Here is a 17,232-nt window from a genome sequence, read left to right as displayed (position 1 = left end):
TGGATAGCCCAACTAAGTGAGTGTAGTAAAGCAATCGAGCAGGCGAAAGTTAAAAACAGTACATTATGTAGATATAATAGATACAGATAACGTTGTTGCGTGTGCATGTGTGTGAACGAGTGTTGATAGAGTGCGTGGGTCTGAGAGAATTATTGTTAAGCTTACATCGACAGGTGGAGGAGTCATCAGAGTCATAGGAGGAGATTGGTGGTGAAATTCGATCGGAGGGAATTTTGAGGGGAGTCTGTTGAAGAAGATGGAGAAAAAGCGAAATAGGTCAGTCGGGTCGGGTCGCGTCCGGGTGCTTTTGAAAAGTGAGGAAGGATAATTTCGCGAACCGAAGTTACCGAACAAAATTCATAGTGATTTTGGGGTCATCCTTCGAAAAATTAAACAATATCGAAAATTTTCTTAAAAAAAATCTATATTATGTCCAAAAATTACATAATATTTATAAAAAATAAAATATTTTCGATCAAATCACCATTTTAGTTTCCGGTAAAAATTGATATTTTCTTGTTGAGGTGAAGCTCCGATTTAACACTATAGATTTGATGAGACACTATAGATTTGATGAGAGTGTGTGATTACCATATGAGCCTCTTTTTATAGTATTTTTATTTATCTGACATAGCAACAACCTTCATATATGGTTCTTATTTCCCTTGACATAACAACAATGCCACTATTCGATAAACAAGATCAATACCTTTAATATTTATCTGGCATGTCAACAACATTGTCTCATCGTCCCATCTCTGGTAACAAGATCAATAGTGATTTTGATGTTTCATATTTCTTAGCTTGACATTTTGGAGCATTGGATAAATATTGACATGGTAAATTATAGACTTTTTCTTTTTGTTCTTTTTGGGTATTGTGTAAGGCACCACCTTTGGTTCAATACCTTTTACATGTTTTACAAAGCATTTAGGATGGGTAAGGTTATAGTTGTAGTAGCAAAACTTGGTGTTTGTTTATATTACATTTTTGAGGGTTTGTTGATTTTGTTATGGTGGCCTCACTGAAGATGTTTTCCAACAAGCACACACAAAGCTTGTGGGTTTCGTTTTTTGTAACTTGTTTTGATGCAACGTTGGTAGACATCGGAACGTTTTGAGAGACTCTTATCTTAACCGTAATAGGAATTAATGTATATGTATGTGATATATAACCCGTTGGAACCATGGATTATAAAATTAATTAAACATTCATAATAAAAAACTAGAAAGGTTACCCCCGCTACGCGGGGGCCAGAAGCTTTCAATTGTTTCCGAATTGATAAATATGACAGACATAGAAAGTTCAAGGATGAAAAGTCCGGGCTTTGCCCCGGACAAAAATGTAAAAGTTTTGACTGCAAGGACCAGAAGTGTGAAAATGGCTAAAGAATTAAAGGGGTAGGAATTAGCAACTTTTTAGAAAAGGGATCAAAGTTGTCAAACCGTTAAAGTTTTGTGGCCAAACTTTAAATATTAAAAGGTTCCAAAAAAGTGTAAAAATATTGATTGCAAGGACCAAAAGTGTAAAAATGGGTAAAGAATAATGAGCAAAGTTGCCAAAAAAAACTTCCAAATTTAGTATTCCTAACTTCCAACAATAATACAGGGACCAGTTCTGCCAAAAAAATGGGAAGTTGAATGGAACACAAACAAAAACAAAAGGACATGAATAAATTAATTAAAGAAGTACAGGGACCGGATATGTAAATCAAGGGACCAAACCTGGACAAATCATCCCAAGTTTACTATTCTTTTCTTCCACAACTTTAATATATATATAATAATTATAACTATTAATCAATTATTTTAAATAAATTATTAATTAAGAGATATATCAAATTTTTAAAGTTATTATAACTTCAAATTTAACATATAATTAGAAAGGGTGAAGGTATTCACCCCCCCCCCCCCTACTTGATTTGATGTTTATATATATATATATATATATATATATATATATATATATATATATATATATATATATATATATATATATATATATATATATATATATTGAAGTTTTTTATTTTTTTTAACTTTATTAAAAAATATATAGTATTCATTTTTAATGAACTTAAATCTTATGTTTTTATTAACAAAAAATACTAGTAAATAAAATGATTATGCCACTTATGAAAAAATGAACTTGACTTAAAGTAAAAGCATATAAACGTTACAAAGCATGAATAAAATTTAACTTGATTTATAACAAAATGAATAAATTTTAAAAAACACGATGACAAAAATATTAAAGAAAAAATTAATAAATTTCAACTATAATATAAGAGAAAATAAAATAAAAATAAACAATATAAAAAGAAAAAAAAAAGAAAATAATGGAAAGTTTTAATTTTGACAAATTTTAAAAGTAAAGGGTCCCTAATGTAAATTAGAGAAGTTTATTTGCAAAAGAAAAAAAAAACAGATGCAAAAAGCGCGTGAATATAGGGTTTGTAGGGAGGGGGGGGGGGATAACAGGACCCAATTAGAAAATGTAAATTTGAATTTGAAATGAGTTGCCTAATATATCTACATGACAAATGGCATAATATTAATGAGAAGTTGTATTAGAGTGACACTTGACAAGGGAGATTAAAACTATTCATTTATTACAATAAGGATATATATATATATATATATATATATATATATATATATATATATATATATATGGGAGCGTTCAATCGAGAACATTTCTTATCGCGAGAACATTTGAGAACAAATTTGGACCATACAATTTTTTTTAATTAAAATTATAAAATAATATTCATATAAATCAAAAAATAGTTACAAACAATTAAAAAACTCACTAACTAACACCACTCATCACCCAACCAACACCACCAACCACCACCACCCGCCACCACCACCCATCATTAACCACCACCACGAACCACCACCCACCACCAACCACCACCCGCCACCACCATCACCACCCACCACCATCACCACCCAACCACAACCACCTGCCACCACCACCCACCTCCACCGCCTGCCACCACCACTCACAACCACTACCTACCACCCATCACCACCAGACACCACCACCACCCATCACTACCCACCACCACCATCCGCCACCACCACCCACCCACCACCAACCACTACCTACCACCCATCACTACCCACTACCTACCATCACCCACTCACCACAACCACCACCCACCACCACCACCACCAACCACCACCCCCCACCACCACCCATCACTACCCACCACCACCAACCACCAACCACCACCCATCACTACCCACCACCACCCGTCATCACCACCACCCACCACCCATCACTACTCACCACCCACCACCCGACGCCACCATCACCACCAACCACCACCCACCACCACTCGCCACCATCAGCACTACTCACCACCCAACCACCACCACCTGCTACCACCACCCACCTCCACCCCACATCACCACCGCCTGCCACCACCACCCACAACCACTACCTACCACCCATCACCACCACCCGCCACCACCACCCATCACCACCACCCATCACTACCCACCACCACACACTACCACCACCCATCACTAACCACCACCACCCATCACTACCCACCACCACCAACCACCATTCGCCACCATTGTCACCACCCAACCACCACCACATGCCACCACCACCCGCCATCCACCTCCACCACCCATCACTACCGCCCGTCACCACCACCAACAACCACTATCTACCACCCATCACCACCACCCATCACTACCCACCACTACCCATGTTAGGTGTGTCAAACCCAACAAATATAAGGGTACAATATACTCCAAAAGAACACCACTGTATTGCACTAAAACGTAGTACAAGGCAAGTGGGGTCGATCCACAGAGACACAAAATAATTAGTCTATACCTCTTTTGCACAAGGTACTGTAGTCACAAAAGATTAAGGGGGGTGATCTTGAATGCAATGATTCAAATAAAGAACTAAATTAATAAGTAAGCAAATGATTAAGTGAAATAACTTCAAGATTTGTAAGTACTCCAACTCTATGCAAGACTAATTGACATTATGATTCAAGTATGAAATGACATTTGTTTAATTTTATCTAAGATGGTATTTAGAAATGCTAGTAAGCTCTAGCAATTCTCATTCACCATGTTATTTAATCAAAATAAGCTCTCTGATTAATTCTAATCTAACCAATCTAATCTAAACAAGCTCTTAGAATTAGGGGGAAAGATTGCATTATACTTTGTGTGAATTTTACCAAAAACATTCAATACTCCTCACATGCTCGGGATTGTTAGAATGTGTGAATTTGATTTACACTAGAATCATTTCAAATAGAATGATTTAATGCTTGTTACTTGTTCTATTTTACAAAACAATTACGGATTTTGTAATATAAGTAACATGAGTGATTTAACCCTAACTCAATTGGCCAAAAAGAACTAGAATTGAAATCAAACTTTCAATTAAAACAAAATCAAATTCACTAGATATCATTAGAAACAAACATCAAATCACATGATTGAAGTCATAAACACAATAGTCAATGCATGAAGTTGGAGAAACTAGGGTTCTAGCCACTCATGACTAGAACAAGATCACAAATCTAGAAATTAAGAGTTAAATCTTACAAATTGAAATCAAAATGAAATCCAAGTGTTTTCAAGAAACAATTGTCTTCTTCAAGCTCCCAAAATTGCCTCCTAGGACTCCCAAAATACGACCCCCTTCTTCTGGAACCGGTTACCTCCTTTTAGAAAGGAGAAAACTGATTTAAACTGGCGACCACGTTTACACGGCCCGTGTAAACTATAACTGACCATTTACACGGCCGTGTAAATACAAAAAAGTAGAATGCTCAAATCGGCCAGGTCTTCGAAGTACGTTGCCAAAGAGTATGCGTTTACACGGCCCGTGTAAACTCAAGGTTTACATGTACACGGCCGTGTAAACTCCTGTAAAGCCAAAATCTTCATTTTCTTCATAACTTCCTCCTCGATGCTCCAATAGCCCCGAAACTTCGTCCATATCCCTTATTCATCACCTCAACTAAGATCCTACCTTCAAAAGTCCCTGAAATATTACAAAAGTGTGTGAATGGAATTGCATCATGAAAAATCCCGAAAAATATGCAAAATGCATGAGTTTAAACCTAAATGCAACGTACTTTTATGGATTAAAACTACAAAATGAATGCATGAAATGCATCTAACAACCCACCACCCATCACTACCCACCACCACCAACCACTACCCACCACCCATCACTACCCACCACCCACCACCACCCGCTACCCCCCACCACAACCACCACCACCACCACCACCCACCACCACCACCACCCGCCACCACCACCCATCACTACCCACCACCACCAACCACCACCCACCACCCATCACTACCCACCACCCGCCACCACCACCACCCACCTACCCACCACAACCACCACCACCCACCAAAACCACAACCCATCACTATCACCACCACTTGCAACCACCCACCACCACCCATCACTATCACCACCACTTGCAACCACCCACCACCACCCATCGTGTATTAAATCACATGTGATTATATGTATTTAATCACATATGATTTACATGGACAATATTCTTTTTCACGTGTTGATTCAATAGTTGTTCTTGTGTATTTAATCACATATGATTATATATATATAATCATATATGATTCGTATGGAAAATATTTATTCTTGCGTCGATTCAATAATTGTTCTAATATATTTAATCACATGTGATTATATGTATTTAATCACATATGATTTATGTAGACAAGATTCATTATTTCTTTCTCAATTTAATAGTTGTACTCATGTACTTAATCATATGTGATTATATGTATCAAATCACATATGATTTATATTGATAATATTCATGAGTCAATATTTTTTCTTGTGTATTTAATCATATGTGATTGTATGTATTAATCACATATGATTAATGTGGAAAAAGAAAAACTATTTAATCAAAAACGCGAAAATGAATCTTGTGTACAGAAATCATATGTGACTAAATGTACAAGAACAACTATTGAACAAGAATGTGAAAATTGATATTGTCCATAAAAATCATATCTAATTAGATACATATAACCTCATGTAATTAAGCACACAGAACAACAACTGAATCGAGAATGCGAACATAAATATTTTCCACATAAATTCTATGTGATTAGATACATATAATCACATGTGATTATATGCATTTAATCACATATGATATATGTTGACAATATTTATCATTGCGTTCTCGATTCAATAGTTGCTCTTGTGTATATAATCATATGTGATTATATGTATCTAATCACATATTATTTATATAGACATCATTATTTTTTGTTCGTATAAATCATATGTGATTAGATACATATAATCACATATGATTATGTGTATTTAATCACATATGATTACAGTGGACAAAGAACAATTATTGAATCGAGAATGTGACAATAAATCTCATCCATATAAATCATATAATATTGGATACATATAATCACATGTGATTATATGTATTTAATCAGATATGATTTATGTGGACAATATTTATTTTTGCGGTTTCGACTGAATAATTGCTTTTGTGTAATTAATCACATGTGTTTATATGTATATAATCACATATGATTTGAGGTGGACAAGATTCATTTTTTCCTTCTCGATTCAATAGTTGTGCTCATGTACATAATCACATAGGATTATACATATAATCACATGTGATAAAATACATGAGAACAACTATTGAATTGACAAAGCAAAAATGAATTATGTCCACATAAATCATATGTGATTAGATTCATATAATCACATGTGATTATATGTATTTAATCACATATGATTAATTTGGATAAAAATTTGTTTTTGCGTTCTTGGTTCAATATTTGTTATCGTGTATATAATTACATGTGATTGTATGTATCTAATCATATATGATTTAAATAGATAAGATTTGTTTTTTCCAAATAAAATCACATGTGATTAGAAACATATAATCACATCTGATTAAATGTATTTAATCACATATGATTAAAGTGGAAAAAAACAATTATCGAATCGAGAACACGAAAAATAATCTTAGGCACATAAATCATATGTAATTACATTTGATTATATGTATCAAATCACATATCATTATTTGGGCAAGATTTATTTTTTTCTCTTTCAATTCAATAAATTTTCTCTTGTATTTAATCGCATGTGATTATATGTATCTAATCACATATGATTTATATGGACAAAAATATATTTTCTCAATATAAATCATATGTGATGAAATACATATATAATCACATTTAATTATATACACGAGAATAAATATTGAATCAAATATGAATAAAAGGGTGGTGGGTAGTGGTGAGTAGTGATAGGTGGTGGGTGATGAGTGGTAGGCGGGGTGGGTGACGGTGGAGGGTGGTGGTGGTAGGTATTGAGTTTAATCACATGTGATTATATGTATTTAATCATATATGATTTATTTGGAAAATATTTGTTTTAACGAATCTTGTTTATATAAATCATATCTGATTAGATACATATAATCACACGTGATTATATGTATTTAATCACATATGATTTATGTGATTAAATACATATAAATAATACATATAATCACACATGATTTATGTAATTATATGTATTTAATCACATATAATGTTAGTGGTTGTAGGTAGTGGTGGTGGTCGTATGGTGGCGATGCTTGGTGGTGGTGGGGGTGTGGTGGTGGTGGGCGGGTATAGTTGTGGCGGGTGGTGGTGGTGGGTCGTAGGTGATGAGGGTTGTGGGTGATAGTTGGTTTATAGTGGTTGTAGGTGGTGGTAGGTAATCATATATGATTTATATGGATAAATTTGTTTTCACGTTTTCAATTCAATAATTTTTCTCATTAATTTAATCACATGTGATTATATAAATATATATAATCCCGTATGGTTAAATATATATGTGATTAATTAAATTTACTTTCTCATGAGAATTTATTTATAAAAAAACATATTTTAACATATAAACTTTACGTGTAAAGAACTTGAATTACGAAAATAAATGCTATTTTATACTCCATTAATCACATATGCCTTTTGTGTACATTATTCATTTTCGTGCTATTGATTCAATAGTTGTTCTCGTGTATTTATCAAATGTGATTAAATGTATTTAATCACATATGATTAAAGCTGCTAAAGAACAACTATTGAATCAATAGCACGAAAATGAATTTTGTCCACATAAATCACATGTGATTAGATATATATATATATATATATATATATATATAATCACATATGATTATATGTATCTAATCACATATGATTCTGTAGTTGTCTTTTGTATTTAATCACATGTGATTATATGTAGTTAGTCACATATGATTTGCGTGGAAAAGTTTTTTTCATATCTAATCACATATGATTTATATGGACAAAATTCTTTTTTGTCCATACGAATCATATTTGATTAAATACACGAGAACGTGAAAACGAATTGTGACCATATAAATCATATGAGATTAGATATATATAATCACATATGATTAATTAGAACAAGATTCTTTTTGACGATCGAATAAGTTTTCTCATGTATTTTGAAATTATTTATCAAGAAGTAGATTCAATCTAATATATACTAAAAAAAACTATTTTTTTTCTTTCTTACACCCATTCGATTCAACTAAATATAATTTTTACACATATTAACAATCCAATCTAAAACAATTTTTTTCTATATAACCACATGTGATTATATGTATTTAATCATATATGATTTACGTAGACAATATTTATTTTAACATTTTCGATTCAATAGTTGGTCTCATGAATTTAATCACATGTTATTATATGTATTTAATCACATACGATTATTGATGTTGTATATTTAATCAATGTAATTGCATGTATTTAATCACATTTAAGTAAATTATTCACATGTAATTGAACCACGTCATAGACATGTGATTAATCTGTTTTCGCGTCTCGATTCCGTAACGAATGTTGACCATCTATTTTAAAATGCTATTTTTATTGGTTTTTTAATATATTAAAATTTATAATTTTAATTATCTATAAATGGTTATTAATATCAATATGATATTATTTTAAAAATTACGAGTTATTTTTGATTTTTTATAGTTTTTTATTTTATATATTAATCACGATTAAATATAAATAGTCAGAAATCATATTGTTCTCTTTTTAATCTATCGAAAGAAAATTAAATGATATACACATTAGTTATAATTAGTAGGTATCCTATTGTAAATATCAATATAACAATATTCATTCATTCAATAATTCAATAACTCAATAATTGATAATAAAATATCAATTTTTTTATATTAGTTAAACTCTAATTCATAATCATAATTAAAATAAAAAGTAATTATATTTCGCATTATGAAAACATATCTCTTAACAAGTATTAAAGATAAATAATAGCTATCGGCCGATTGTTAAATTTGTGAGTTGGTAAATTTTTTAAAAATTTTCAACCCCAATTAAATAAATAGATTTCACAAAGCCAAAAGTAAAAAGTTGAGAATTAAAAAAAAAGATTATAGTGGGGCCTTACATTATCACTTTGTTGAGCCTTCACCTTATTTGGGAGAATTGGTAGAAACTGCTAATGTACAAGGCGTTAAGCATAGGAGTACATTCATGGATCACTAAGTCTCCCATCTAAACCACCTGCATTCCCCAATTTTATACATAATCTGGTGTTGGTGTCGATGCATAGGGAGAATTGCTCCCCCTTCCTTAATTTTAAACACGAAGACAAATCCATTTCCTTCCCTAACTGCTTATCAAACCCTAAGTAACCCTTCTTCTATCTCTTAATAAGATGAAAAGTGACTCAATTAATCTATTTGATGATATCTCAAAGAAGCTTGAAAAAACTTTGATTACGAACCGATATTGACAAGCAAACAGATCACGAAACGAAATTAGATGTGGTTGCTCTAGATCTGGTTTTGCCCTAGATTTAATGGTTGAGGGCAGCAGATTTCATGGTTGCTGAAGTACATCTGCTTCAGATCTGGTGAAACCAGATCCACTTTAGCTTCTCCGACAAACCAAATCGTGGCTCAGAGCAATGGTTTATGGCGGTGCTTCATTACGGTCGTTCAGGAGGGAAGAGTGACGAAAAGAGAAGGTTTAAGAAGATGAGACGAGAAACTGAGGAAGATTTTTAGGAGGTTGCCACAACATTTCTCCGTAGAAGAAGGTGGAGGTGGTGGTTTCTGATTATAAGAGGAGTAGAGGCGGAGGGAGGTGGCGAACGAAAAAATCTAGAGTTGGTGGTTTCCGACGGCGATTTGGTGGTTTCCAGCGGCTACCTAGTGGTTTCCGGCGACGATATGATGGTTTCTGATGGTAGTCCGGTGGTTTTCGGTGGCGGCCGATGGTGGTCCATATGACTTTAGAGAGAGAGAGAGAGAGAGAGAAAGAGAGAGAAAGTTCCATATAATATGGGGTGGTGGGTGGGGTGGGTGAGCAGGATCATTTTTAATTGTATAACAAATATATAGAATCCGGATTTGTTCTCGATTGTTCTCAAATTAAGAATTGTTCTCATTTGAACATGCTTATATATATATATATATATATATATATATAGAGAGAGAGAGAGAGAGAGAGAGAGAGAGAGAAAGAGAGAGAGAGAGAGAGTTTAATGTAAAAAGTCAAAAATGATTTTTTATGGAAAACATGGCCTATGTGATATTGATGTTTTTTGAACACTTCAACAAGTTTGATGATATAATGAACAAGAAAAAAAAAATCAATGATGTGTTTTAAGCAAACCGAAAAGATTGTTACCCTTCTCAACCATTTTCTATATATATATATATATATATATATATATATATATATATATATATATATATATATATATATATATATAGGCCTAGGTTATTCTATTCAAAGTAATTATTGTGTTATATATTATTGAATTAAATATAATTGAAAATATCATCTTAATTAATTACAAGGGTAATTTAGTCAATTAATATAGATTTAATAAAGGAAAATTGCATTTTTTAAGGGATCATAGATTCTATTAATTTTAAAAATCCGATTTTACGTATTATAATTTTTTTAATTCGGACATTCTGACAGAATATGTTTATGAGTATATTCAAAAATAAAAATATTCTTGAAGCATAAATAATAAAAATATTCTTGAAGCATAAATAATAAAAATATTCTTGAACCTATTTCTTGATCATGAATTTAAAAACTTCTTGTAGAATAACAAATCCTTGAATAATCAATTGAAGAATAAAAACAAAAAACACATTATTTCTTATAGAATACGGGTAACAATTGTTAAGAATTACATTTATTGTTAATGAATAAAACTAAAAAACAATCAAAACGGGAAAGAAAACATCAAAATCTAACAACGACTAATACATTCTAAAAGAATAATGTGGTTCGTTTCAATTTTGTGGTCTGTTCTTCAAGCATCAACATCTGTGATTCCAACAGAATTGGAATTCGTCTTTCCATTCCAATAGAATTGGAATTCGTGATTCCATTCCAATAGAATTGGAATCTCACCAATATCATCCATTGAATCATCTACATAAACACTCTTCCATTCTCTATTTTTTTCTGCATCGATTCACAATCAATATTTAATACAAAAGAAAAATCACCCCTGCATTCCTTCTCTTCTTCGTTTTCAGTCAAGAACACATCACCGAAGTGTATGTTTTCTAGTGCAAACCTGAATGAAGAGTGTCTTGATAAGGGTCTCAGGAAAAGCAGTGATGTTGGCAGTGACAACATTGAGCTTCAAAGATTCAAAAACCTCACAAATCTTGACCATCGTGTCTCTTCTTTTCCTGCATTTCAAACTCACGAATGCTATCTTCTCTCCCACGTATGACACTTTTAACTGTTAATTAACAGTTTAACACAATCATCAATTTGAGATAAAATCATGAGAGAATGTACAAACAGTTCAAGACTTTGACTTACTTCAATAATTTCAATCGGAAAGGCCCTTGAATCACTTGTATCTAGAGATTGCTGAATCCTTTTCTTCTTTGATTTTTCCGTTGACATGAACAATGTGTCCTGATCAAAATCGTAAACCCTAGATTCTGATTTTTGAGACTCTAGTTTCATTATCTCCTCTTGAATAATCCTCCCTTGGAGGCCGCCGACGACTGAGTTCCATCCGGCGAACTTGAATCACAGTAGCCGAAAAATGTTTCCTCCAATCCGCCCCAACTGTATTTCAGAAATTGCAGAAGAAAACGATGGATTCAGGTTTAAACAACAAAGAGAAAAGGAGAGGATCATATGATTAGTTAATTAGTATGATTACCTATCGAATTTTTCGGTTTGGAGAAACATATTGGTCTCCCAATAGTTTTTATACTCACCTGCGCCGCTGCTTCGCTGCTCCTTGTCGAGAGCTCCGTTTCTAGGGTTTGTAATTCGAGAGCAGCTTGAGCTTCGTCGTCCGACTCCGAGCCGGAATTGGAACTTGATGCAGACTGGAATAAAGGGGAAATGACGGCTGGAGGGACAAGGGTGGGGGTGTCGATTTGTTCAATTTAGGGTTTTCAGAAAGCAGTTTTTAGATAAAGAGGAGAAGGAGATTTAAACTGGAGAGATACCATGATTATAGGGATTATTTTTGGAAGTTATTAAACAAATGACTAAATTAACCTTATTTATTTATTTAATTATTTAATTTTGATTGGCCCACATTTATGCATACGATAACACAATACTTAGTTTAAACAAATGAACCTAGCTCTCTCTCTCTCTCTATATATATATATATATATATATATATATATATATATATATATATATATATATATATATATATATATATATATATTATAGAAGTATTTATTTTTGTTTTATCATATTGATTTGAAACTCATCTACCACTTTTTTTTCAATCCATTATATTTTATTTGTAAACTTAAATATGTTATTGACATATTAATGTTAGACTTTTTGAATTATAAATATAATATTTAATTTGTTAACTTAAATACTCCCTTCGTCTCATATTACTAGTCCATGTTTTCATTTTGGTTTGTCCCAAAATAAAGCCTACTTCTAAAAACAAATATCATTTTTACCAAAATACCCCTAATTATTAGTTAACCTACCATAAAATTAAATACAACAAATGATTGAATTAAATGCAACAAAAAAATACGATTGTCATTTCATTTAATAAAGTTGGTGTTAATTAATGTTTCCTTTATTTGTATGTTTTTTTTTGTCTGTGGACAATAATTTTGGAACGGAGAGAGTATGATGTTAAATGCAAAATCCAAATCAAAATATTAAATAAATTTAAAAAATATATTTTTTAAAATAGAAAAAACTTTAAATGCTTTAAATGTAAAATTAGTTAAAAAAACATCTATTTTTTTTATAATAATTGAAAATTTACTAAGTGGTTTTTAAATTAATTAACATGATTGACTTTTTTAATCATCAATATAATATATGTAAATTGTGAATTTATATATGATGTTAAATGCAAACCCTATATCTAAATATCAAATAAATTTAAAAATAAACTATTTTTTAAATCACTTAAAAAATATTTAAATATATTAAATGTAAAACTAATTATAAATATCTAAAAAAATATTTTTTATAATAAATATACATCAAAATATCAAATATCATTTCCATTTGCATATCTACTTTTAAGAGCATTATTTAATATAAAAAACGAACTATTTTATTTGAAATCTTAGTATACATGCGGAGTTTTTGCAATAAAATAAGAGTTTTCCAAAACATTTATAAAACTGGGATAAACTAGGTTCTTTTGAAACCATTTGCATAAATAAGGGTGTTGGCCCATTCAAACATTCATAATTTAGAAATTTAAAAAATGGTCTCTTAAAACTTAAAACGATGAACTTTTATCTTATCGAATATATTATTATAATTATATTCTTTTGTATTTTGTATTTTTAGTATACTTCTGGGGTTTTTTTTGCAATAAAATGACAGTTTTCAAAACCTTTAAAATAATGGGTTAAATAAAAAACCATTTATATAAATAAGGTTGTTGATCCATTCAAACCTTCCTAGACATTTAAAGAAATGGTATCTTGAACTTAAAAACTAACCTTTATCTTATAGAATATATTATATGTTTTTTTTTGTGTGTTTTTGTATTTTTATTTTATATATTTACGAATTATATATAATCTTATTTAGCTCAAACATATTATTAGATTTTATATATAACTTTTTATAGTTTTACCATTAATATGATCTCATTTATACCTTCAAATCAATACCAATATTAAATATTATTATGATTACATAAATAAAGAAAATATATAAGTATTGTTAGAATTATATAAATAATAAATAAATATATAGCATCAACATATGGGTTAGTCAAATAAAATAGAGAATATGTAAAAGTTAAATATTATATCCTATGGTAAGTGGAAAATGGAAAGACTTTCATATTTATATGCTCTTGCAGTTTTTTAGATATAAAGGGGATAGTCCTATTTCCATTTGTGAATAATGTGTACATTACAGTGACGTACATACAAGAATATAATGTTGCGTTTGTATCATGTTGATTATTGGGTGGATTTAGATTTGACAATTGAAGCGGATTACTAAAAATAATGTTTGTCGATGTTAGAGGCATGCAAACCAAAATCATAATGAGATGGAAAATCGTCATCTTGATGAATCTCGAAGATTTTGACTATGCCTCCAACCACGTCATAACTGAAGAAATTGTTTAAATTCTCAACCAATATTCAATGTGACATAAACAATGTTTCTTTTTAATTGTCCTACGAATTCATTTTTAGTTGATCTTGTAACATATTAAACAAGGGTGATATTATCCCTACTTTGCGGGGGTGGGGCAAGGCATAATCTGTAATTTGTATATTAAGAGAGACCATTTTTATAAATTTTTATTCACATGGACCGATTCTATAAAAAATATATGCATAATGACCCTTTTTATAAATTACCAGGATCGTTTAACAATTTATTTTCTATGTAGGGACCAAACCTTACATTTGTAAATTTGTTAGTAAGGAAGGGCATTTATGTAACTTTTTAAAAACATATGCACCATTGCTATAAATATAATTTTGCATAGAGACTTATTCCATAAATTACAAGCACTGTTCTTGTAACTTATGTTATATGTAGGGACCAAACATGGCAAACTTGAAAACATGCCAAAACACAAAAAGGTAAAAGATGAAAAATGGTGGTGTTCAAATTGAGGGGGTAAAATTAACATTCTACAAAATACGGAGGTGGAAAGTGGCATTCAATAAAGTAACAGGGTGGGAAGTGCAAACGTATAAAATTGTAGGGACCAAATCTGCCAACATAAGAAATTTTTGTGGCCAAAGTATGAAATAAGAAATTTTTGTGGCTAAAGTTTAAGGTCATTTGCGAACAAAGTCTAAAATAACAAACTTTTGTTGCCAAAGTGTAAGCCTTAAAACTGTACTTTGTGGCCAAAGATTAAAATAAGAAGCTTTTGTGGCCAAACTCTAAAATTATATACTATACTATTCATAAACACTTTTGTTTTAATATATACTAAGAAATGAAGCCCGTGCGTTGCACGGGTCAGATATTTTTTATTGGTGTTTGGCGGGTCACGAAAGTAGGATGCTATAATGTCATTCAAATACAATACAGCAGGATAGATTGAAGAGTATAATGTCGAAATGTAAGAAATGAAAGTAATCAAATAAATTAGTGTACGTTGCTGTTTTTTGCATTTAACGCTTTTAGCTGATAGTAAAAACATTTCGAGTTGAAATCCCATTCCTCATAGCTTGAATAAAGCCACCTGAATAAAAAAAAGAACATATTTTCTATTATTATCGTATTGACATTTTTGTTGGATGCAATTGTGCATACTAATAAAAAGGTTACAATATCTACCATTATCCATCAAGAATATGTTATTTAAAAAAAAACGAAACTTTTGGGACCATTTTTCCCAATTGCCATTTTTTTACGAAAAGAGTGTCGATATTAAATGCGACATTATATATAGGAAAAGTTGAAGAATCAATTGAATGACATGAAATAAAGGATGTTTCGGATTGCTTGTTTAAAATGTTTATTAGCTTATTGCGGGATGATACCAGTAATATTTATTTCGGTGTGGTATCAGAATTTTTAACTTATTAGAAAGTCCTTATAAATAGGGAAAGCTAAATTACAATTTTGCCCTTAATTTAAATAACAAAAAAGTCAATAATATGAGAGATATCTAATTTGGTTATTTTACATCTATAAGCAAAATTGTAAATTGTCAAATACTGAAAAACAATTTATCAATTTATTACGTTTTGGAATTGAATAAGTTAATCCGGTAATAAATAATGAAAAACAATTTATCAATTTATCAATTTATTAATTTTTGAATAATAATTGAGAAGTAATTGAAAAAAAATATACTCACTAATATCATACATTCCAGCTTAAATAGCTGCAGCTGCATCAGCAACTGCAGGAAGACCAGATGAACAGATGAACAATCCTAATTGGCACAGTTTCTGAAACAATAGTTGATTCAAATGGGGTTTTTGGTTAATCAAATGAATATGAAGGAAAGAAACCTACCAGTTGGCACATGATGTGCAAAAGCGCTTAGAAGAAGCAACAGCAGCTGCAACAATGGACAAAAGAGTCAGCTGACAAAACCCGCCGAAATATCAACATGAAATGTATGGTGTTCATAATAGTCCGGAATGACCCACTTAAAGATTATTTTTCAAAGACGAAAATGTTTTTGGAATATTTTCTTTATTATTAACTTACAACATGATTAGTTTAGTTAGTTTCCCGAAAATAAATGCATATAACCACCGGAAGGTCACCCTTGCCCAAATCGAAAACGATAAAATGGTTTTTGATCTTATTCAACTTTGTGCAATATCACAGAAAACAATCTCCCCACTACTAGAAAATAGAGTAATAGCGACAGAATTTTAGCGACGGAAAAAATCCGTCGGAAAAAGCAACGAATATCCGACGGATTTCCGACAGACAAATTATTAGGATATTAGCGTGCAACGGTGTGGCAACAGAATAAAATTTGTCGGTAATCCGTTACACTATACCGACGGTTTACCGACTGAAATCAACAAATTTGAAATTCCGTCGGAAATCCGTTACTGAATTCCAATTTTTTTTTTTTTTTTTTAAATAGTTAGGGCAATTTGGTAAATAAATGAATGTTAAAGTCAGAACAAAAAGAAAACACGTC

General features: G+C 31.3%; 1 pseudogene; it reads right to left on the bottom strand.

Moving 5' to 3' along the window:
* Positions 1-11,540: 11,540 nt before the first annotated feature.
* Positions 11,541-13,063, bottom strand: LOC145130259 (transcription factor bHLH35-like; annotated as a pseudogene).
* Positions 13,064-17,232: the final 4,169 nt, after the last annotated feature.

This window comes from Lactuca virosa, chromosome 8, assembly GCF_052849685.1.
Source record: "Lactuca virosa cultivar CGN04683 chromosome 8, Lactuca_virosa_CGN04683_v6, whole genome shotgun sequence".
NCBI classification, from domain to species: Eukaryota; Viridiplantae; Streptophyta; class Magnoliopsida; order Asterales; family Asteraceae; genus Lactuca; species Lactuca virosa.
Note: the sequence above shows the minus strand (reverse complement) of the source record. Positions and strands in the feature narration are given on the sequence as shown.